Source organism: Microtus oregoni, unplaced genomic scaffold, assembly GCF_018167655.1.
Source record: "Microtus oregoni isolate MIOR12 unplaced genomic scaffold, Mior012 000009F_ref0000495, whole genome shotgun sequence".
Taxonomy (NCBI): Eukaryota; Metazoa; Chordata; class Mammalia; order Rodentia; family Cricetidae; genus Microtus; species Microtus oregoni.
Window position 1 is genome coordinate 13,256,377 of NW_024543068.1, and position 25,183 is coordinate 13,281,559.

Genomic DNA, 25,183 nt, shown 5'->3' on the forward strand with positions numbered 1-25,183 from the left:
AGGAACTCCATCTTTTATTTACCAAGGATGGAAGATTTAGAAGACAATATCACTTCATTAAACTATGCAATGGGACAGTACCATTCTACACACCCAGATCCTTCACACTTTTCTGTCTGAATATAGGAGATATATTTGACATCCTCACCTGTCCAAATATACAACTACATCATACCTACCCAAGCAAACGCTACACGATGCAGTGCTTACTCAATACAACGCACTGTGATAATTCTTTTTTTTTTTTTTTAAGGAAAAGCATGGGTAGTGAACTAGAGCTTGCCTTCCCAGACTAAACTCCCTTGTCTGAGATCTCCTGCCTTCTGCAAAGCTGGAGGCTAGCGTAGCTCCTGCTGCATCTTCTCCCACTAGGGAGAGACTTTGTCCTTTTCATCTTTGAGTCCTAGCACACCCAGGAGCAGCCACTCTGCGAGTGGTGACTGAGGGCTGAATGGAAATGCGTGTGTGGTCAATACAAAAGAAAGGGACAGGATCCCTTTTGTTGCACTAAAACATCTGGACTGGTTGTGGGGTGGCTTGGAGCTTTTTACCCATACTTTTGGGGTTTACCAAGGGATCCCATAAACATCAGAACATGCTTATCCTGCAGAGATGACCTACATGCATAAATGAGGAGTAGATATTTTAACCATTACCACACACACACACACATACACACACTTTTTTTTTTTTTTACCTGAACCGATCCCTTTGCCTTCATCTGCATCATGGTGATTTAATCACATAAAACTGAGAACACTCAAAAGCCAGGGCATTTGACATTTTTGCAAAGCTAGACTCTAGGAAGCATGCCCATTGCTGAGGACACTGGATGTGGTTTAGGTAGCAAAGCAAATGACCTAACAAGGAATATATGTGCTGAGCCCAGTTCCTGTTAAATTAATAGATTCACGTTCTGGCACATTCACCACCTCACGAGTCATAGCAACCGGATGACAGCATAGCAACACAGCGGTTGGAGCCACTGCACATGAGAAAAGTCAGAGCCCAGTGTCTCTGGAGGGAAACCAGAGGCGGCCAGCCTTTCCAGTCTCTTTCCAGTCTCTGCAGGAGCAGTTGAGGAGACGGAATGTTAGGGCAGTCACAGGCAGATGCTTGCCCTGGTCAGGGCTAAAGGAGGGTGACATCTTTCCTGCTTCTGAAAACTTTGTTTTGTATTTGGAAAGTAAATAACATGCTCCAGCCAGAGAGGAAGTATGCTAGTGAAAGACTCGGTCACATGGGCAGCCTATTCTTCCGAGCCCTGGAAGCAACAGGGAGGTGATTTTTATCAGAGTGAGTCTGTGACTCGCTTTCAGGATCACATGCTTTCTTTCTAGTTTTTATATTTATCATTATCATCGTTATTACTGTCACAGTACTTAGGACGGATTAGACATCAGGCCCTGGGGATGTTAGCCAAGCACCACACCCCGGGATATATCCTTTTTTAAACTTTTTATTTTGGGACTGGGTTTCACAGGATGGTTTTGAACTTGTGACCTTCCTGCCTCAGCCTCCTGAGATGGGTTTACAGGCCCGTGTCACCAGGCATGGCTTTTAGTTTTTTATTTCAAACTTAACTATGTTAATTAATTCATTTTTGTGGAGATTTTCCCCTGCCCGGGGATCAAACACCAGATTGTAGGTGTGACGGGCAAGCATTGCACCATTAGGCTATACTCCCTAGCCCAATGTAACATAGCTTTCTTATTTTTATTTTTCTATTTTGTTTCTGGTGGTCCTGGGGGTTGAACCCAGGGCTTCTACCACTGAGCTACATCCCCAGGTAATTTCTGCTTACAGATCCTTCCCAGTCACCTACCCCTTCTGGCTGCCAGCCGTAAAGCCACTTCTGGTCTGTTTTCCTTCTAGAACCTAGCTTTCTTGTGCCAGGCCTCAGAATCCCATGTGGATGCTCTGAGGAGGAAGAAAGGGATGCCTGGACAGATGTAGATTCTTGTGACTCAAAGACATCTGTATATGCTTTGAAGCAGGTGACACCCAATACCCGCGGTCCACACCCTCTGACCTAGTTTAAAAGGAAAGATAACCTTTGTTCGGCAAAGGGAGTGAAGGCTCAGATTTTGGTGTTATTCTTAAATCTGCTTAGGGTCCTTGTTTCCTTCCCCATATTCTGTTCTGCAGAGAGGGGATTGCCAAGGGCATGTGAGTTTATCCTTGGGCCCCATTGTCTCCTGTGTTGCCACCTGTGGTAGTAATCCATAGCTGTAGGACGGCCCTCGGACATCGAAAGGCACAGCAACTTGGCTGGAGTTGCTGTGTTAGTTCAGTGGTCGGATGCTTGCCTAGCGTGCACAGGGACTGGGTTCAGTCCCTCCACCCATATCACATGCACACACATGTGCACACAGAACAGCTTGTTGCAAACATTTTTCCTGGTCCAGTTTCTGTGGGTCAGGCATCCAAGTTTAGCTTATCTGAGATGAAGTTGTTAAGTTGCTTCCTGGGCTAAGAGACTTTGGAAGGCTTGGGGGACAGGCAGAGAGGAGGGAAGTATAATCCTTTTCCAGACTCCCTCAAGTGGTTGCCTGTCGGTCTGACTTCCTTTGCTCAGGGCTGTCCTTAGGACATGGAGGCTGGCTTCCCCTCCAACGAGCAAGACAGAGAGCACCCAAGATGGGAGCCCCAGCTTTCTTTATGAGCTGGTCTCAGAGGTGGCACCACTTCTTCTGCCACATTCTGTTTGTTAGGATCGAGTCAGTGGAGTTGAGGGGAAGGGATGGTGTCAGGGTGTGAATGCCAGGAGGCAGAGAGCATTGGCAGGGAGCTGTCTGCCACATCCTCCACACAATGTCCGGGGACTCCAGCAAATGCCACACTCTGCGGAGACAAAGCAGTGTGTGTGTGTGTGTGTGTGTGTGAACGTCAGGCCTTCACACATTTGTTAGCTGGCTAATTGCTCCTGGGCATGCAGCAATACTGAATATTCATGAAGGTGCCACAGAGGATTAGAATCACAATACTGAACAAAGAAATATTCTGCTCTTGTTTTAGCAAATACGGAGTAACACCCTTTTCTTTTGAAGCCTCGTCTTGCCATAAGGAGTTAGTTCTATTCCAAAATTAAAATGGGCTGCATCTCCACCATCCCATCGCTCCATCATAGAGTGATATAGCGAGGATGCCAAAGAATTATATTTAAGCCTAATGATAGACTTACTTCTTAAAATAATGCTATTTTTCTTTTATCATACATTTTGTATTTGTAATGGAACATTAATGTCTCAGTAAAAGTCAGTCAGAAGCAGTCCATTAGCAGCTGCAACGAGGAGGAACTCATGTTGCCAGGAGAGCTTGGGTCTACATGCTTCTAACCTTCCAGTAAGTCTGTGGCTTCCCCTGTGCGGCTAAGCGGACTTGCGGGGGGCGGGAGGGGGCATTCTGAAGATGTAATTTTCTATCAGCCTCACATGACCTTTTGACACAAAACCTTCACTCAAGTCTGGGGCTTTCTGGGTTTTAGTGAGACGATTAAGCATGGGACCGGAGGTATGATCAGGCCAATGTGTTGGTAGGAGCAGTATTGGGGGGAGGGAAGGGGGAGGACGGGGTGGGGGACACGACGACTGGACAACTTGTCCAGCTTTAGCTGAGGTCTTTGAGTGGCCTTTTATAGGTCCCTGTTTTCCAGGGCAAGTTTCAATGGGGCTAAATGTTTCTGTTGGGAAAGCCTTGCCCTGCAGTTTGGGTTGTCTGCTTTTTTTTTTTTTTCTTTTTTGAAAACCACAGCAAAGGCTAGCCTAGTCCTCTCTGCAGCCGAAGGGAATTAGGAATCTTACTTTGAGCACTGCTGTTTGACTGCTTTGTTAATGCTTACCAGCGACTCAAAAGGCTCTGCTGGTGTAAATTTTAAAACGCTGTGAAAAATTATTTTGGGCAATGATAAACTTCAAAATTACTGTTGCCCGAAGCTCCTCCTTTCGGGATCCACCGTGTAAATCACTTTTGGCTTGTGATGACACCCGAATGCATCAGGCTCCAAAGACTCTGAGAGTGCCAAAGGAAGAGGTGGAAATCCGAGAAGAAAGGGAACAGAACGACTATTTCCCAGCCCCGGCTTGGGTGATGACATAGTTCCTGAAACACAATGCAAGGTAATGTCGTGAGCAAGAACAACCCGCGGAAAGTGACAGAACAACCCATGCAGACCTTCAAGGGGCCGGAGGACAGGAGACTGGAGTTTGAAGTAGGCCCAGTATTATTTAGGGAAATAGCTCACTGCGTTCACATATGACCTCTCTAGCCCAAATACCAAATAAAAATCTTTACCTCCTCCCTTTCTCCCTCCTTCCCTCCCGACTGAGTGTATGTGTGTGTGTGGGGGGGAGTAGCTGGGGGGGAGTCGGTAGGGGACTTTTTTCTCTAGGGTCCATTGAATTCAACTTCTGCACTCCAACGCCACCTTCCAGACCCAAGCAGGGCTCCTCCGATCTCACTTCCACCGAGCACAGGGGGCGGCTGGAGCGTGGCTCCCCCAGTGGCTGCAGCGCCTGGCTCGGAGGGTCGGGCTGGAACCGGGGCACGGGCGGGGCGGGAGGCTGCAGGGCCCTGCGCGCCGCCGCGCTAGTTGCTGGGTCACAGCCCGTCCGCGCCGCCCGGCCGGCAAGGAAGTGACGACTGCGCCGTCCCGAGAGCAACAAAGTTTGAGTCTGCGGGTCGCGCTAGCCCGCGTCCCGCGCCCCTCGGAGTTGCCCGGCGATTCAGCGTGCTGGTGAGTCGTAGACACCGCGTGTCCTTCCCGCCGCGGGAGCGCAGACGTCTAGCTTGGGGAGGACCCGGGGTTCGTTCCGGCTTGGCGGCGCGGGCAGGGCCCTGGGGCGCCGGGGATGGGGGTGCAGAAGACGGGCAGAGCGGCGGAGATCTGGGCCAATGTTGCGCCCCTGAGGTGGCTGCTTTGCCCGGGGACCGGCCCGACTCTCGGGAGCGACTTCTGAGAGCAGAGATGCCTGGAGGGGCCTTCCAGGACCTGCATCCCGAGCTAGCCCTCCACCCTGCGCCCCGTTTCTCCAAGCTAAGGGCAACCGCCTTTCCAGCCTTTCCCGGCGTTTCCCTGGAAAACGTTCCCTTCCTCTACGCAGCCCTCCACCAGGTTGCAGGAAGGAAGTTACAGGAACTTTCCCTCTACTTTTGTTTGCTCGGCTTTCCAGTGACGAAGAGCCGAGCAACTCAGAAGTTTGGGTCAACAGTCCTATCCATTTCCAACAAACAAAACCCGAGTTGTTCCCAAACCTCCTTGAAACAAGCCCCTCCCGACTCTGCACTCTTTTTCCCTCCCCGCCACGCCCCGAACCCAACAGTAAGCTCTCTAAGGCCTAACACTTTGCAATTTAGCCATAAAAACTGTCAGCACACCCACGTACATATGTGAGTGTTTTCTATATAAAACCCAGAAAGCCGCTTCCAGTGGACTCCGTCGCATCTTGTTCTTTTCTGTGTTCTAAAACTGCTAGGGCTGCAGGAATGTGCCTGCGAACTTTGATGGTGGTTCCTGCAGTCCTTCATAGCCTCATGGCTTTGGGTCTTAAAAAACAAAAACAAAAACAGCTGAGAAGTTTATGACATCTTTGCAGAATAGCGAGGGTCTTGGCGAGGCCATGAAGCTGGCGCCCAGGCTCCCTGGTTTGTGCTTGAAGCTGCAGCTGCGGCAGGGACATGGTGATGTGTGCAGGAATGTGTACAGGCCGTGGACACTTGGAGATGGGATGTTCTAGAGGTTGAATGGTGAAGTCCCCAGCAGCAGCTTCCTGCCTGCCTGTAATTACAGCGTGATTGCACAGTCAGGCTTTGTTGGCGTGGATGTTTATACACACGCTATTGTGCAAGATCTTGGTGGTGAACAAAACGCAGATTTGCATTGCAAATGCTCACGACAGATCTGGGCCTGAGCTATAGTCCCTGAATTCTTTTTATTCTTTAACTTTGGCTGGTTGGTTTGTTTCCTTGCCTTTCCCTTAACCTCTGATAACTTGCTGATCTCCTGAGAGTTTGGAGCCTACTCAGGAGAGCAGGCGTTTTCTAGTACTTACTATAGACTATCCTAGGCAGGCTGAACATTGTGCCAGGAACTATACCTTCATTTGTCCTGAGAAAATGTGGGATGACGTCAGCAGGAAAAGGAGATAGGAGATGACTATCAACCCTGCCTTAACGGAAGGGCTATTTGAATTAGCAGAATTGCACCGGTAGCAGGATTGGGGCTAGCTATAAAGAAGAATCACAGGTCATGTATGTCTGAGCTGGCCAACCAGACTTTGAGCCTTGAAGTATCAGCTGCAGAGATTTAGGTGGGTCCTAATTCCTTTATTGTGTTCTGGGCAAAGGGGAAGCTTGTTTAGTGCCTAAAGGAAATGTGCAGGGCCTTCGAGACTCTGTGTCTGTGTTGTCGATGGGTGTGGGGGAGAGGGTGACTCATGCGGTTTCTCTAGTGAGGTCCGAGTACAGCCTGCAGCCCAGGCCAGGTCAGGGGTTCTCTGTCTACCCAAATGCTGCTCTGCAGGAAGCCGACTGTTTTTCTGTTGTTGAGAAGAGACAAGATAACCAGAGCAACTTATAAAGGAAAGCATTTGATTGGGGACTTATAGTTTCAGAGGGTGAGTCCTTGACCATCATGGGGACCAGTGGTGACAGGCAGGCAGGTATGTCTCTGGAGCAGTAGTCGAGAGATTACATCTGATCTACAAGGGACAGTTAGAGAGAGATGGGAACACTGGACCTGGTGTGGGCTTTTTAAAACTCAAAGCCCACTCCCAACAACACACCTCCTCAAACAAGGCCACACCTCATAATCCTTCCCAAACAGTTCCACTAAGAAGGGACCAAGCATTCAAATATATGAGCCTGTGGGGGTGCTTCTCATCCAGACCACCACAGGGGCCAAGCCCTGCACATAGAAGGCCATCAGGTTCCTCTTGAGAGCTTCAGCTGTAGGAGAGGAACAACATAAGTCTTCTACGACACAGCCAAGAAGCATGTGCTGGGTTTGTGCAAGATTGTCCTTCTGTCTCCTCAGATGTCAGTCTTACAGACTGTCCTGGGCTGAGGAGTCACCAGGCAGTGCTTTTCCCTGACGTGCATGAGCGGTTCAGCCTCTGCTCAGAGTGGCAGGTACCGGTGCCCCTGGCATGCTAGGGTTCCTTCATAGCTGGTGTCCCCAGCTAAACAGTGGAGTTTGACTTGGATGCCAACTGTTGGTTTGTCTTGTGCGGGTTGTATGCCATTGGCATAGTGACCGTTTGTTAGACCAGAACATTCCGGCACAGTCCTTGGCAGGTATCTGTGTGCTTTCAGAGACTGGCGGAAGGCGTGTAAAATTCAAGATGGTTCTGGGTAGTCTAGTCCCACCGTAGCCGCAGGGGAATAAGATTTAGAACAAAAGCTCCACAATGGGAGGAGTTACCTTGTATTGCGCAACCCCCTTGTTCTAGGGGTATAGAATTTTTTCGGAACTTGTCTGTCAAGGTCCTTATCGCCTGACCAGAACTGCCACCGTGAGGTCCTAGATGCCAAGGTTAGTGGGAGGAGCATGCTCCCCTCTGACCCCCAGAGAAAGAGAACTCTGCATTTATGATCTATCCTGTCCTTGTTGCACGACTAGACTAGAAATGCCTAAAGTCTCTCCTAGTGCGACTGACTGGCAGAGTGGAAGGCAGGGGCCCCTTGCAAGTCCTGCTCCCTGGAACTGTGGGGTGCTCTGGAGCAGTCTGCTTCTCCAGTGTAGCCTGGCTGAGCTTCACACAGAACTTAGGCCCTGCCCCTGGCTTACTAGGCTTTGCCTCTGTTTGCAGAATTCACCCTGCGGTGGTGGCAGCCCAGGCCTGACTTCCTCACCCGCCTTACACAAATGCTGTTTTAGAGCAGATGCTGCCACTGACTCCACAGCCCCCTAAGCGGCACCGCCTGCCGCCTTGCCTTGCACTTAGAAACAGCTCTGAGTCAACTTTTATTGCTCCAATAGGAAATGCAGGGTGTGTGTGTGTGTGTGTGTGTGTGTGTGTGTGATTATGTAGTTTAGCAACTTCAGAAGAAAAGAACAAAAACAAACAAACAAACAAGCAGAACCCCCAAAATGCTCTGGGAGAAGCCGAAGGCCTTTTCTGCAGTGTAAGCTGAAACTGCCATTCCTAGTTCTCTGCTCCTTCTTGTTGCCTCAGGCCCTACACAACGCAGTGTTTTGACATAACAACCTACCTCCAAAACAGGAGGCTGAGCAGCCCTTGCCGAAGAGGACATTCCAGACTCTAAAGAGAGCGCTGCAGTCGCCCAGATGCTGCGGCTGTCTGTGCTGAACCACAGGCTTGGTTACCTTAGTTTTTCTTCTCAATGAGGCATTTCTTTGTGAGAGCCTTAAACCTTCTTTTTCTGGCCCACACGACATAGGGCCAAAGTGTTAGGACTTTGTGTCTTAAGTGCCACTTGAAATACACACAGGGTTTTGAATGAGTCTCAGACAAAGGGCTGCTCCGTAATCTTTCTTAAATGACTGTTCGCAAGGGTCCTCCTCCCGTTCCACAGCCTTCAATGGCTCCCCACTGTCTCCGTGGTAAGGATCAAACTTCTTCGGGGCTGGTAGTCAGGGCCTTCTACAGAGAGGTCTGGCCTCTGTCATTCTTCTGTCCCAAATCACAGCCCTGACCCAGTGACCCACTGTGGGTGATTGTCCAGCCCCTGGTGGCAAGCATTCCGGCCTCTCATGCTTCTCTGGAGGCCTGGAGTGCCTCCCTCTTCCTCTCTTCCTCTTGGCTCAGTTTTGCTCTCTTCCCGCCCAGTCTGTGTTTCCTTCCTTTAGCGGTTCCCTGCCCCCACCCTGTGGGCTTCTGCCTGGGACTCTGGTAACATCCACTGGGGCCTTCTGCTGAAGTGAACCTTGGTCCTGGTGGAAGGGTTTTCATCTTCTCCTTTGAGCATGGCTTCGCTCAGAATAGCTGTTCAGCTTCTCAAATGTATCTTTTTTTTTTTTTTTTTAAATTTTTTTTTTTTAGTATTTATTTATTATTCATACAGTATTCTGTCTGTGTATATGCCTGCAGGCCAGCAGAGGGCACCAGACCTCATTACGGATGGTTGTTAGCCACCATGTGGTTGCTGGGAATTGAACTCAGGACCTTTGGAAGAGCAGTCAGTGCTCTTAACCTCTGAGCCATCTCTCCAGCCCCCATCAAATGTATCTTTAGAAGGATGAAAATCATTGATTTAGAACTAATTTAGACACCCTTGTTTTGTATATATATTCCTCTGCTTCCAGGACATCTTGGTAAATATGGTGATGATGGTGGTGAGGATGATGTTAGGGATGATGGCAGTGATGATGGTAATGATACAAAGGCTCTAGTTTAATTTCTTTACTTTTGCATGTAAGCTAAGCCTCAACACCCATGATTCCGAGTCTTGCAAACACATCTCCAGGCCTGCCTCCCCTGCTTCTCTCTGCTCCTTCTGACTTTTCGCCTTGTTTATTTTCTCCATGTTTAGCACGGCTTTTCCTCTGGGTGTCAGACAATATCTGTCTGGCCTTGGCTCTCACTCCTCCTTGACCTGATTTGGGTGGGTTGTCCTATCCACCTTGGGCCTGTCCCAAGGGCAGAGAGCTACTTCCTAGGTTTGCTTGGCTTTCTGAGGAAACCTGAGGCAAGACTTGAGATGGGCTGTGTCCCAGGTGGCTGCAGGCTTGCTTTGTGCAATCAGGGACTGACCTATAAAACTAGGCTAAAGTAGAAAACTGAGTCTCAGAGGGGGTGGTCCTGGCTAAGCTCTGACATGGGATTTGATGGCGAGGATTCGTTGCCTCCACCCAATTCTCAGGCTGTGACTTGCAACCTTGACTCGTAAATTAGATGTTAAAAAAAATTGTATCTGATGTGTGTATGTGTGTATGGGCATGCACGTGTGTGACATGGTGCTGTGTGGAGGTCAGAGGTCAGAGGACAACTTTGAGGTCACTACTCCCCTTCTACCTTTAGATGGGTTCTCAGGGTCGTCTCTACCTTGACCCACTGAGCCATATCACCAGCCCAAGATTTTTCTTTTTTCTTTATACTCAAGATATAATTTACATAGTATAAAATACACCATCTAAGGGAGATTCTTTGACATTTTAGTTAGAAATAAAATTTGGTAGAGTCTCCTTCTCCCTCATTTTTCCATTTCCTATTTGGGACGCTAACACACATGTACAGTTCAAAATTCAAATGATATGTTACATGGTATAAAATAAGTCTCAAAATAATCTCAGCATGGACAAAAGAGATTGCTATGCACACATGCATACAAACAAATATACACATATAATAAGGAGAATTAGAAAAGTGTGCATTAACTATGAGAAAGAAGATTTTTCTTAAGAAAAACACCAAACCCAAGAGCTATAATAAAATATTAATAAGTGGCCGGGCGATGGTGGCACATGCCTTTAATCCCAGCACTCGGGAGGCAGAGGCAGGTGGATCTCTGTGAGTTCGAGACCAGCCTGGTCTACAGAGAAACCCTGTCTCGAAAAAACAAAAAACAAAAAAATATTAATAAGTGTAGGGGCTGGAGAGGTGGCTCAGTGACAAAGCACTTGCCGAGTAAGCCTGAGAACTGGAGTTTGGACTCTAGTGCACACTTAAGGACATAATGGCCCATGTGAAATTCTAGCACTTGGAACACAGAGATGAGATCACTGGGGAAACTGACTTGCTAGCCAGTGAAACCCTGGGCTCTGGCACCGAGTGAGAGACCCTGCCTTAGTGTATAGAAGGTGAAGGAAATCCCTGACATTTGGTCTTTACATGTGTGTTCATACTTCTACACATGTGCACCCGTGCATGTGAACATGGACACACATGCAAAACTGGGAAACTTGATAAATGTGATTATAGAAGTTTTGAAAAAGAGGTTCCCATCTAACGCTTGTCCTGCGTGTAGCCCTGTGTTTCTCCCTGTTAGACAACTCAACTTGACCTTTTTCCAGCTACTCTTCCCGATGGTAGCCTTGGCAAACAGGGGAAACTATGAATCTATGCACAGAGGTTTGGAGAATGTTCTATACCAGTCTGTGTGAGGTTGCTTCACTTTCCCCAAGGGCTAGACTGTACTCTGCTGTGTGAATGCCACTGGCTTCTTACAGAGTTGCTTGGATTGTTGCCAGCCCTGCAGTCACTTTTGATCGGAAATTCTTTATGGCTCCATACTGGTGAGACTAAGATTTTCATTGACTACCATTTCTGAGCTAAATCTGCTGTTTCAGAAAGTAATGGACTTGGGATCACAGCATCACCCAGGATCAGAGCTGCTGAAGGTTTAGGGCTGCGGAAGCTGTGTGTGCTCGAGCTGTCGTGTTTAACCAGAGCGCAGAGAAGATGAGATGCCTCTAAGGTCACACAGCTGTTGAGCAGACATTCCATTCCCATCGGCCATCCTGCACCAATCGTCTTAGCCATCACAGGGATCGGGTCCAATGTGTCTGTCTCTAAGCCAAAGATTCCTTAGGACAGCACGCAGTATTTAAAAAGAAGAAACTAGGAAGAAAAACCCAGGGGTGGAAGGGCAGTCTTCAGAAAGAGCAGGATGTGTATTTAAAGGCTGCTCACTGTTGTGTTCTCTCACTGAGTTTACTTGGTCTCCTTCCCTCTCCACCCTTTCCCTCCCTCCCCTCCTTCGGCTTCCCTTCTCTTTCCTGGGTATCCTACCCAGAACTTCACACATGCTAACTACTGCTAAGGCTATACCCTTAGCCCTTAATTGACTTTAATTGCCATATGGGTGCTGGGAGTTGAACCTGGGTCCTCTGGAAGAGCAGTCAGTGCTCTTAAACACTGAGCCATCTCTCCAGCCCTTCCCCACAAGCTTTCTAAACCATTTAGTTGGCTGGCAAAGTGACTTAGTGTAGTCTAGGTGCAGAATATGGCTTGATAAATCCCAGGAAGATAGAGAAACAGTCCCAGCTCCCAAGAGACATGACATCCTGAGATGGCTGGTTAACATAGGGCAGCATTATGGGACAGCTATGGCACTCTTGACACTGGCACGATGAGGGAGGGGTTCAAAGCAGGTCACATATGCTCACAGAAACCTTGTAGCCCAGGTGAGATTCAGGCAGGGTAGGGCTACCTGAGGGTGAATCTGTCACTGGTGGGATAGTTAGTAAGTAAGGTAAAGAATACAAATATATATATATATATATATATATATATATATATATCTGGCTGGTGGTGACACACGCCTTTAATCTCAGCACTCAGTGAGGCAGGGGCTGGTGGATCTCTGAGTTCAAGGCCAACCTGATCTACAGAATGAGTTTCAGGACAGCCTGGGCTACACAGAGAAACCCTGTCTCAGGGGAGGAGGGAAGAATACAAATATAATTAAGATTAGCCATGAAAGTCCTTTAGGGGACACCAGGTGTACAGCAGGCATATTTGCTCCTTTATTTGAGACTGGGTCTTTTGTTGCGTTCAGTCTGCCTTGTTCAAGCTGGCTTCTCCGTATGGTAACTGCAGGTATGCACCATGGTGCCTGGATCGGGTAAGCACCACGATGCCTGGATCATATGGGCTCCTGATACTGAAATTTGTCTTAACCTCTATTTAAAGAAGACAGAGCAGTAGCCAAGACTGAACACCCGATGAAGAGGGATGTGTGGTGCTGATATTCCATCTCAGCAAGCTCGGGGCTCTTTAGCCCATGCTTCCCCTTGACTGGAACAAGGGTTTACATGGCTATTTTTTTCCCTTCTTCTACTGTGTTCTATCTTTCCCCCACTTCGTTCCTTCCCCTGTCCTGCTCTCCTCCTTCCTTGTAATAAACTTGACTATTTGAATTTGTATCATGTAAATGAGCATGGCAAGAGCCCATTGTTGTGTGCCTTGTGGGAAGATCGTGGGGCTCTAAGTTAGGAAATAAATGATATGGGGTTGCCAGTTGTGGTGGCGCACGCCGGTAGGATTTGCTGAAGGAGGCAGAGGCAGAAGGATCACAAGTTCGAGGCTAGCCTGGGCTGCATATTTAAAAAATATATATGGGGTTAAGCAACAAAAGCTCTTTGAATAGGGTCCCAGCTGATAGTGGAAGGAGACCCACAGAGCAGGTTCTCAGCTGTAGTTTGAAAACCTAGGATGCAGATGAAAACCTTACATTCGGGTTGCCTGTCCTTGATGTGGGGCTGAGAGGGCGCATAGCCATGTTCAGGGCTGCCTGGCTCTAAGGCTGTGGCCTGCTGTATACCCTCTCCCTGACTCTACCCTTCCTTGACCTTTCCCTCTGAAGGCCAACAAGAGGCTTGCAAAGAAGTGGTCAATCTGAATGTCTGTCTTCTCCGGCGTACCCTCTGGGGTACCTTAGGAGCCAGCAGCCATGCCTGGACCTTGTCTCACACTAGAGGAGGTCAAGGCCTAAGATTTCTTCTTCCGCCTCTCTGAGGGGCTCTGGCAGATGGCGTGTCGGATCTGACTTCACCCATTGTGGAGAAGAAAATTGGTCCTAGCCGTAGTAGAGGTAATCTCGCGACTGTGTGGTTTAACACAGTGTTTCCCTCTCTCTCAGCGTTCTTTCTCTCACGCCACTCACTTCCGGGGGGCACAGTGATGGAGAAAGTGAGGTACCGTGGTACTTGGGATCCAGTGCTGAAGAGTTCAGGCTTCCTGTCCACATTTACAGTCTGTGAGGGGACAGTTCAGTGTTCAGGACTAGTTAACTCTTTTGGGGTCAAGGGAGAGTGGAGACAGGAAAGGCCTAGGAAGACATCACACCTTGCAGGGTGTGTGTGCTGTGCAGGCTGCTGTGGAATTCAAGACGAGGCTCACCAGGCAGTGGTGGTGCTCGCCTTTAGTCCCAGCCTTCAGAAGGCAGAAATAGGTGGATCTCTGGGTTCAAGACCAGCCTGAGTTTCAGGACACCTAGGACTACACTGAGAAACTTTATCTCGAACAAAACAGAATAAAACACACTCCACCCTCTACCCCCGCCACCCAAATGAAGGAGAGGCTGCCTGAGCTGAGGAGTCTGGACGCAAGCAGGCATCCACCTGGTAGGTAGCAAAGGGATCCAGGGCAGTGTAGAGACAGGGAACACTGAGCAAGGTCTGAAGATAGAACAGGTCAGCTTGGGAGTAAATTGTGAGTGGCAGAGACCGCTGAGAACTGGTGGGTGTGGGCAGCCAGGCCACGGGCTGACTTTCTGTGCCATCATGAGGTCTGGACCGCTCCTGAGTACTGTGGGGAGCAGCTAGAACTAGATGGGGGAGGGGGAGCGACGCTGCATAGGAGTGTGGGTGGATGAGGGTTTCCTAACGCTGCAGCCTGGAGATTAATTGGAGGTTAGGGAAGGTGGCCCAATAGTCAGCGTGGAGGAGATGTTACAGTCCCTGAGAGAGGGAGAAAGCTAGAAGACGTACAAGGAAACCTCAGGGTGTTGGCTTGAGGGACACATGCAAGGAAGAAGCTAAAAGGTGAGCTCAGATTTCTGCTCAAGACATAGACGGGAAAACTAATTTTAGGGGGAGATTTGAGGTGAGTTCAGCCATGCTGAGGTGGGGGGGGGCCGTGGGATGTCTGAGAGAGGGACAAACTGGTCTGGGGAAGGAAACCCCCAAATATGGCTTTGGGGTTTAGCCCTTCCAGTCCAGTAACCCACCTGACTTTCCACCAGGCTACTCCAAAGACCCAGCCTCTAAGTAAATATGATGGCTGTCATTCTAGACAAGCCTGGCTATCCCTCTAACCTCTTTGGTCTGTTAGACATTCGGGAGCAGATTTTGGGGGGGATCACCGGTACATAGAAAGCAATGGGAGCTCACAGAAAAAATGACATCATCTAAGGAGGAAGTGGGGAGATCACTGGTGAAGGGCTGTGGCTGCAGAGACCGAGAAGGCGGTGAGGTGAAGAAGGAAGAAAACGGGAAAATGAGATGTCAGGAAAGCCAGAGGGAGAGAAAGCCGGGCGTTTGATGAGAACGAGGATTGGTTTTGTGTGCGAGGTGAGGGTGCCTTGCACTTCGCGAGACTTCCTCGTGAGTGTTCCTGAAATTGGGTTAAAGCAAACACGCCATTGATCACTGGGAAGTCAAGGAAGGGCGCTGGAAAGACGTATCGGTTAAGGAATTAGGTTGTTGAGGCTTGGCCGTGGAGGGGGACATCTCATGTGTGCTTCTCTGAAAAATGCAGGCCCTCACCTGCCCCGAGATGGTGTGTATGCAGGATGTACAACTGAGGCTTCCTCGGTTCAAGTCCACCTTCCTCTGAGCTGGTGAGGAAGTAGAGGAGGAGGGTCCAAGGCAGCCGGATGCTTTTTATTTCTGGTACTAATCCTTTTTTATACTTTTTAAAAATGCTCATTGATTTTGCCTGCACATATGGAGAGGTATTGGATCCTCTGAAACTGGAGTTACACTTCTGAGCTGCCATGTGGCTGCTGGGAATTGAACCCGAGTCCGCTGGAAGAGCAGCCAGTGCTCTTAACTGCTGAGCCATCTCTCCAGCCCTAATACTAATACTTTTTCTGTTGTTGTTTTTGTTTTTTGTCTTTTGAGATAGGGTTTCTCTGTAGCTTTTCTAAAAGCTCTGTAGACCAGGCTGGCCTTGAACTCACAGAGATTTGCCTGTCTCTGTCTCCTGGGTGCTGGGATTAAAGGTGTGCACCACCACTGCCTGACAATACTAATACTTTTAATGCAGGGTGTTTGTTCAGATTGAGAGCCAGAATTATATCCGGACTTTATAGCACTTGCCACATTGGTTATTCTCAGGTGCCTGTGACTTTTTGGGATGGTTATAGGTGTTTTAATTAGGTTCTTCACAGCAGGGGAAAAATAGAGGAAGCTCTTTTCCCCCTTCCCATTCTTTCCCTTGCCCCCCCCCCTCTGGGAATCAAAGCAAGGGTTTTAACGTGTGCTAGCCAAGCAAGCATCCTCCATCCTCCACAGAGCTACATCCCCAACTGAAACCCAGAGGCTAGAGTGAACTGTTTTATGGGCCACAGGGGTCTGTGTGTAGATGGGAGGAACTAGGGTAAATTCAGTTCTCGGGCCTACGAGTGGAAGAGAAATTTACTGGAAGCTTATCTGGTGTCTCATTGAATGTCCTGGAGGAAGGTTCAGAAATCAATCAGAATTTGTGGGAAGTTGGACAGCCAGAATCAGAGCCGCGGTGATGAAGACACTGGCCCGGGATTATTGCTGAGAGCAGGCCCACATGGTACATGGCACCACCCCTTCCAGAATGAGTTCTGAACTTCCCCTGCCTTTGGGTACCACTCAGTCTCTATGCCAGTGGTTCTCAACCTTCCTCATGCTGTGCCCTTTAACACAGTTCCCCATGTCGTGGTGACCCCCAACCATAAAAGTATTTCATTGTTTCTTCATGACTGTAATGTTGCTGCTGTTATGGATCAGAATGTAAGTATCTGATATGTAGGATATCTGATATGTGACCTCCCAAAGGGGTCGCGACCCCCAGGTTGAGAACTGCTGCTCTAGACTGGGCATTCAGTCAGCTCAGCTTACTTTAGGTTTCTGCATGCTTGTTGGTGGTCCCCAGGTGCCAAGCTCAAGAACTTGTGGCTTCTCCAGTGGTGGGTGGAACTCTGCCTCCCCCTGGGTCTCAGTGTCAGGTGTCTGAAACCGAGGCAGGGGTACACGTGCTAAGTAGACAGATGTCCTGCCGAGTCCCGAGCCCGTTCTAGTGTTTAGATTAGGTTGTTTGGAAGTGCTGGATGTGGGAGAGACAGACAGAACATCCCTCTTGGGCTTTTAAAACATCCACCTCTTGATCATAATCTTTTTGGACATCTTTCCAAATCTTTAACCTTCAGCTGAGCTTTAGGATTCCTGTGTGCTCTGGAGAGCCAAGCGTCTTGTTAGCGACTGGGCTTATTCTCTGGAGCCATTCCAGTGGGGAAGGGTGAGCAGCCCAGCGTGTGGGGAGGCCGGCACATTCGACTCCATTTGGAAACCTTCAGCGCTGCCCCTTGAGAACAGACGCCAAGGCATGGCGCCCTCTCGGTAATAGTTACGACTTGAATTTTGTTCCTCTCCCAAGGCTGCGGGAGACCCATAGGATCGTTAGGAGTTTGGGAGGGTACCGTCTTGCTTTCAGACCTGAGGTTAGTGTTTGGCCTCTGGTTTGGTTAGTGAAACGGTGGAGGTCTCTGCTACCCCAGCAGTGGGCACCCTGCAGTTCTGAAGATGTCAGGCTAGGTTAAATGTTCTACTGAGCGTTTTTTTCCTGAGATAGGCGCTAGGGCGTTGTCTGCCTGGGCCCTCAGCATCGCCTGCCACATCCTTGTTCAATTTTCCAAAAGTGATTGTGAGCTCCAGACCCCTTCTTGTCCTCCCATTATCTCTCTGAAGCAAGGGCTCCTTGACGAAAAAAAATGTGGTCATTTGGTTCCAGGAACCTTGGACAAATGAACTAATTTCTGTAAAAAAAAAAAAAAGAAAAAGAAAATTGCAGTGTTGGATTTAGCAGTACTTAGCTGTGGCAACCATCAGTAGTGGTTCAGGATTTTCCTCCTGATGCTGAAGCTTAGTGACTGGTGTGGGGGTCAGGATTGCCAGATTGGTGGGGGAAAGGTTGCCTTCCTAGCCATATTGACTTTGAGCTAATTTACACTGAACTGGCCCCCCATATATCCAGATGAAATAAAATGTGACCAGAGCAACATTAAAGCGGAAATGAAGCCTCAAGGGACCTGAGTTATTCTATTAAAATACAGCTTTGGTCATGTCACCCTCCTTAACAGCCTTTAGAGCTACCCACATCCTGCAGGAGAAACCCCACCTTCCTCAGAACAGCACCAAGGCCCTTAAGACCCAGCCCACCTTCCCTGGCACCCCTATTGCCTTAGCATAATCCTTTCCATTGGAGGAAGTCCTCCTTGCTCCTGGTTCTATCACTCCTGCGTTTGCCCTTCGTTGTTCCCTCTGTGGGGAACGTCTTCCCTGCTCTCTTCCCTCTTGGCAGAGGTCCACAGTGCCAGCTAGACGTCACCTGCTTCCACATCGCCCTTTTGAGCCACCTCCTTTGAGTTCCAGGCATCAGTTTCCTTTCCAGCTGTGAGATGTTAGAGTCAGATGCTGGTGTGCCTGGAGTCTCACTGGCCCAATGTGTCTGGCACACAGTAGGTGTTTCACAGGGAGGACACTAGGGCAGCCTGAGGGGCTCTGGGTGCACTGGGATGGGACCTGGTGGTCAGGTGGTTAGGTGTGCATGTGGAGTCGGTCGTCTGCCGGACAGTGCCCCCTCACCCCAGTCTGACCTGGTGTCTCTGGCGAGGAACTGGTTTAAAGGTAGCAGTCTTGCCTTCTCACTTGAGGAAGCACACATCCTGGCTGCCCTGAGAGGCCCCTCAGTTCTCTTGCTCGGCAGTCTGCTGGCTCTGCACGGAGGGAATGAAGGAGAACGGGTCAGCCCACTGTCGGGAGAGAGTAGGGCTCCTTCGGAGGAAGGCCCTGCTCAGTCTAGTTGCTCTTCCTGTTAGAGGGTGGGGAGAAACTTGTCTTCCTGACAGTGACTTCAGAGTGTTGCATGAGCCACAAAGCAGAAATGTGGGGCCCTTGTGTGTCTGTATAATGATTTGAAACACGTGAGGTCCTGCCCATTTGGAGATGCTGCAAGCCTGTGGATGCTGCCTGCCAGGTGGTTGCCATGGTGCCTTGCGTGGGAACCAGAGGTCTTGTAGAGGCAGTCCTTCCCCAGATAGACACCTTGGGCCTGTGTGTCCCTTGGAGAGTACTGTGGGAAGCATCTTCCTTACCATGGCTGCTGAACTGGACTGTCTTTTTCAAAGCTGAGGCAACCTTGGGCAGAACTTGAGTGCATTCCTTGTTTTACAGTGGTGAGTGCACGCCTTACATTGTTCCTGGAGGGATTTCCAAACCCCGGAAAACCATGCTGTTTCCTCTGCCTTTTAGGAGCCCATCCTTGCTCTTGACAGATCAGACCAGGGGCAGCCAGTGTGAGTCTGGTGTCCAGAGAGGTTTCGGCTTATCTTAGGATGGCCAGTGTGCGGACACAGCCTCAGTATCTATCTCTGTGATGCCTTCTCTTCTGTCTTTCCATCCGGCCCTCTACTGTTCAGCCCTCTAAATGTCTCTTTATCATTCTGTATCAATTCTATATCCATATATATTATCAACAAATCAGTCGTGCCAGCTTCAATGTTCTAAGGCATTCGGTCATGGGATATGACTCCAGATGCCCAGCCCACAGAACTGGAAAACATGCCCTTTAAAACTATTTATTTATTATATGCATTGATATTTTGCCTGCATGAGTGTCTGAATGAGGGTGTCGGATCCCCTGGAACTGGAGTTATGGAGAATTGTGAACTGCCATGTAGGTGCTGGTGGGGATTAAACCAGGGTCCTCTAGAAGAGCAGCCAGTGCTCTTAATTGCTGAGCCATCTCCCCAACTCCAGAAAACATGCATGTTAAGAGTAGATCCAGGGGGCTGGAAAGATGGCTCAGCGGGTAAGAGCACTTGCTGTACAAGCATGATGGCCTGAGTTTGGATTCCAACACTCCCATAAAAGGTTGGGCCTGGCCATATATACTTTCAAACCCAGGTCTGGGCCTGGGCTGGAGGATCACTGGGACATACTGGCTGTGCATACACACACTCACACATACACACACACACTCACACTCACACACACATTGGTGAGGAGTGATAGATATGTGCAAAGCTCTGAGTTTAATCCTAGCACTGGATGGCAGAGGCGGGGTGAGGGGTGTACCCTATTGCTGGAATTGAGAGTATTGTCAAGAGAACTTTGGAAAATAGACAATCCTGGTAACTCATAGGGAACACTCTATATTTTTAAATACCAAGCTTGAAGCTGTAAGAAAATGCTAACTACCTTTCACCTCTTAGGGCTGCTCTTGGGAATTAATTCTAAGGAAGTAGTTCTAAAAAAGAATAGAGAGTTATAGGCATGAAGGTATGTGTGGCAATGTTGTTTTAAATTAGCAAGGGGCCGGAGAGATGGCTCAGTGGTTAAGAGCACCGGCTGCGCTTCCAGAGGACCTGGGTTCAATTCCCAGCTCCCACATAACTGTAACTCCAGTTCTAGGGGAGGGGACCCAACACCCATGGCAAAAGCACAAATACACAGAAGGAGGAGGAGGAGGAGGAGGAGGAGGAGGAGGAGGAGGAGGAGGAAACTAGGGCAGACTAGGATTTGTCTGTTGCAAAGGACAGTCTAATAACATAACAAGAAAACTGTTCACGGCTTCAGGGTTTCATATGACTACATGATTTATGATACCTGGACTCTGGGGAGTATTGTGCTGCATTAATATGAAGATAATGCTAATTCATGGGAGAATGTGGATACATTTTGATGAAAATCAGTGGAATGTGAAACTGCCTGTGTTTGTACTAGGTGAATCATAAAATCTGGAGTGCTTGGCCATAGTATGAATTGACGTAGTGCAAACACTAGGTGTAGGTGAAGAGGTTCTGTTTGGAGTGCTTGTGTATTTGATGTATAACATTTACACTTTCAAAAGCTTAGGCTGCAACATCAAAGACTTTGGGAATGGGTGGGAAAGTCGGGGAGGGCTTCGGAGCTTCCCATCTGTTACCACTAGGAAGGCCCAACTGCTCTGGCTTATCAACTGCTGTCGCTGCACGCTGGGGCTGGGGAATTCAGATTGGCCTGACCGACTGCAGAGGCTGGCTAGCTGTGTAACCTCAGGGCTCACAGCGTGAGGACCCTGTCTCCTGCCGCAGGTTCCCGCAACCCCAGGTGGCTCAGAGACCCAGAAGGTTGCTCACAGCTGAGTTTCCAGGGAACCAGCAGGATGAGCATATAGCCCTTGAGACTCTGAGCCACCCACTCACTTCAAGCCCTAGCCACAGGTGGCGAGAGCCAGCTCTGTCTTCTGCACTCTAATTGGTAGCGGGAGGGTGTGCTCCGCCAGCTGACCTCCACGGCCCAGCGTCAGCCAGGTGGGGCCCTAGTGAGGTAGTGTCTTGGGTGTGTCCACTGTTGTTCATGGTTTAGTATTAAACTTGGAGTTAGCTGTTCTTTAGTGCTGGCCATACGAAGCCTCCACCTTCCTCCAGTCCACCCTTGGCTTATCAAAGAGAGTGTCTGCGTCCCCATATTGTCACCAGCTGGCCACTTAGCGCTGCAGCTGAGAGCTGCCCTTTTCCTGACCGCCTTGTTAAATCAGGGCATTTTTGAGTTTGTGGTGCCCTGACAATGGCCCTGCCATTCTCAGATTAGCCCCTTAGGTGTAGCCTCGTCTTCAGAGTGGGGAACTTTCATGACACATGCTATTTTTGTTCAGAGACCCTTTCTTTGTCCTTTCCTTGTGACCAGCCCTGGATTGTGACCCCAGCAGGAAATGGAGACTGGTTGGCGGGCTTTTGAAGTCTTAGGGTGGGTGGGGCTAGAGAGCTCTGGGTGGATCTTGATTGGGCAGGTCGGAGCTTGCTAAAACAAGGGCCACTGTAACAGAACTTGGAGTGGGGGCTTGGTTCTGCCCAAGGCCTATCTAGGACCCTGTTATCTTAAGCATATGTCTGCTAAAACCAAATTGCAGAACTGTCGAAGACCTGGGAGTTGTTTGGTCTGTGATCAGATTGAAGGCCTTGTGGCTGGAGGTTTGCCAGGGTTCAAAGAGGAATTGGAAGAAGCGTGGGTTCACGGCTTGCCTGGATGCTCAGGAGGGATAGTCAGGCTAGTTTCATGTCTCCTGGGACAAGCGATGCTCATGAGTGTGATTGGAGACAGGGTCCATCACTTCTTCCTGGCACATGGTGCCCCTTCCCAGGTTCTCCGGCTCCATCCTCACCCTATCCCGACAGTGAGCTCGGTTCTGCTCACTGATAGTGATTGAATATTAATTACTGCAGGATCTAAATAGCAGCCATCTTCCTGAGCTCAGGACCAGCCCATCTCAGTTCCCTAATTTAGAGACCACGTGTGTGCCCCAGGGTTGTCAGCTGCTCAGTTTTTTTTTTAAAGCTTGAAACACATTTCCATAGAAACAATGCTATAAATGGTTTCTGGGTTCCTAGGCTATCCCACAAAGAGCCCCGGTATCCCCCTCGAAGCTGCTGCAATGTGGTGTTAGTAAAATTGAGAGCACTCATACAGAGATAAGAGTCAGCCTCGAGAAAGCTGAAGGTTAAACGGTGTGGGTTTATTTGGGTGACTTCATTCCTTCTGTGACAGGTGTCTTTCAGAGCTGTCCAGATAAAGTTCTGGGGTCCTTCTGCCCCTGCCCCTTCTCTAGCTCTTTGGGTTCCTTTCTTGTCTTCATCCCGATGCCTGGGGCTTGCGCTTATTTGTGGCTCTGGGACCTTGGCCCTGGGTCTTGTACCTTGAGGAAATCTGATTTGTGGCTCCCCATCCTGGGCAGGATCGGCATCAATCCTTGTTATTTAAACTATCATCATCAGTCTGATAGGACAAACATTACCCAGCAACAATTTATACTGTTCAGACTCCTCACCTGATTGCGTCTGATGTTCCCGTGGGCGTCTGTTTGCAAGTCTGCTCTACACATTTCTTTGGGCTAATTTTGTCACTTCATGTGACTTCCTTGGATTGGTCGGTGTATTGCGCCCATTCACATTTCATTCTGTTGCTGTATCAGACCACAATCAAAGTAGATTTCTGTTTCTCGGCGCTGTATACGATTGCCACGAGCGTCTCCAACTGTGTTGGGTGTATCACACCATATCACAATCAAAGTAGACTTCTATTCCTCGGCGTGATAGACAGTTGCCGTGAACGTCTCTGACTGTGCTGATGGTATTTCGGATTGTTTTCATAGTCTCCCAATCATAATTACCCGACCAGAGTCTTAGATTCTTGCAGCACAATATCAGATCCCATTCTAGGCAGGGTTAAGCAGATTCCTGTAGCCTGGCAGTGTGCACAAGGCTTCTTCCCCACAGCCCTCCCAACAGCAGCTTTCTTGTCTTAAATATTTATTTATTTTCAAGTTGACTCAGCTGTTATGGGGCCTTAATGGTGCTCTAATTTGCATATCCTAACATCGCTGCTGAGACTACATTTTCCCTCCTGTTGATCTGTTCTCTGTGTTTCCGCCTGTGTCAAACCCTGCTCACCGCCTTCAACTGCAGAAACCCCAGCTCACCTGTGTCGCCTGCCTTTCTCTTGAGAAATCCAGGCTCCTTCCTCCTTCCCCGCCTAGGTGGGGCCTACTTCACAACCTTGTCTGATTCACGCTCACACCTGAGGGGTTGACCACCCCATGACTCTGGCCTTCAGCTTTTGACTGCTGGGGTACAAGGCCCTGGGGTGGGGGAGCCCTGGGATACAGGTAGAAAGGCAGGAGGTTAAAGTGGGGGGGGGGCAGGGGCTTGTCTGGGGAGCTTCAGCAAGAGGCTCAGAGGTGACCTGCTTGGAGGGTGGTTGCCAGAGAGTGCCTGGAGAGAAACCTCAGGCTTTAGAACTGGAGACAGTCCTGGAGCTCATCTGGCCTAGGGGTTATACCCTTAAAAGGCCAGCAGGGAACTGGGAAAGTGAAATGACAAGCTGGTACAAGTGGGACAATAAATGACCGTAACCCATGACCTGGGAAGGGTCAGGAAGAGCATTAGAATGTGCAGCGTGTCATGTGGAGTGTCTCCATGCCTCCTGCAATACCGCTCTGTTCCAAGGAGAGCTAGATGTAGTCAGTGCTCCAACTGATTGTTTTCTGTTTTTTTTTTTTTTTTTTTTTTTTTTGAGACTGGGTTTCTCTATGTAGCCTTGACTGTCCTGGAACTTGCTTTGTAGACCAGGCTGGCCTTGAACTCACAGAGATCTGCCAGCCTCTGCCTCTGGAGTGCTTGGATCAAAGGCAGTGCCATCGTGGCCTGGCTGCAACTGTTTTTTGTTTGTTTTTATAGCAAACCAGAAACCCTAATTTTCAGTTTAAATATCCTGATTTATTTAAAATTTTTTGAGGTGCACTTAGTTTTACTTTATGCATGTGGAGATTTGCCTGCATGTCTGTCTGTGTACTAGAGTGCCCAACGAGGCCAGATGAAGGCCTCAGATCCCTTGAACTTGAGTTACAGTTGGTTGTTAGCTTCCATGGGAGTGCTGGGAATGGAACCCAGGTCCTATGGAAGAGCAGTCAGTTCTCTTAGCTACCAAGTCATTTTTCCAGTCCCTAAATCTCCTGATTAAAAAACAAGAACAAAAACCTTGGCAATAAATTCATTTAAAAATAAAAGATAATGTGTGTCAGATGAAATATCTATGAGGAAGAATGGCTTCCCAGGCTCCACTCCACACCCCCTCATTTTATTCAGCTTCCTTGTTTGGGAAAATCAGAATCTGTGTCCAAGGTCGAATTCCATCTGTGTGACCTTGGGAGAGCAGCTTCGCCTTCTCTAACCTCAGCTTCCTTTTCTATGAAATGGGGGTAATGGCTTCCTCCCAGGGTGCTGGTTGGGCAAGTCGTAGATACAGGTGTTAGCTAGGTCCTGTGTGGGATTATACAGAAAACTGAGGGAGAATCAAGCTTAGATCTTTGCTCGCGTTTCTCAGTCTGGAGTCTGCCCCACATCCTATAGACCTGCTTTCATTGGGATCTCTTGAGGTGCCGGGACACAGGAGTCTTTCATTTCCATGGAAAATTGCAGGTTACTTTATTAGAACCTACCAGCTACCAAGCTTAGTTACGAGGCCTCGTAACCCAGTGGACTTCATGTTGTAGGCTCTAGGACCCAGAAGACCACATGTTAGAAATAATAATATCATAAACCCCTGAGCCTAAGGAGCCACTGATTCCAATAAGTAGTATTATTTTGTGTCGAGCTAAAAAGAGAAAATGGGGCTGAAGAGCTGGCTGAGCAATTAGGAGTGCATGCTATTCTTGAAGAAGACCTGAGCTGGGTTTCCATCACCCATATCAGGTGGCTCACACCACCTGTGACTCAGCTCCAGAGGATCCAATGCTTTTCTCTGGACTCTCTGGGCACCTGTACTCACATGCACGCATGCGCGCACACACACACACAGACACACACACACTTTAAAAATAACAAAATAATTTTAGAAAGGGAAAATTCTGCTACTTAAATCATACATACAGGCCTATGAACCTGGTACTGAAGGTGAATTTAGAGGATGGTTTGAACCCAGGAGTCAACATAGTAAGACCCTCTCACACCTAGAAACCAAAATCCAAAATCCAACCAAACCAAACAGCTA

The 25,183-nt window shown here is 48.9% G+C and overlaps 1 protein-coding gene across 1 annotated transcript in view; it reads left to right on the forward strand.

Annotated features, from left to right (window-relative positions):
- The first annotated feature begins 4,633 nt into the window (after positions 1-4,633).
- Positions 4,634-25,183, forward strand: part of Mideas (mitotic deacetylase associated SANT domain protein) — a 67,648-nt gene continuing 47,098 nt past the window's right edge. The window contains exon 1 of the mRNA XM_041658113.1: positions 4,634-4,735. The gene's annotated coding sequence lies outside the window, so the exon portion shown is untranslated. The remainder of the gene's footprint in view (positions 4,736-25,183) is intronic.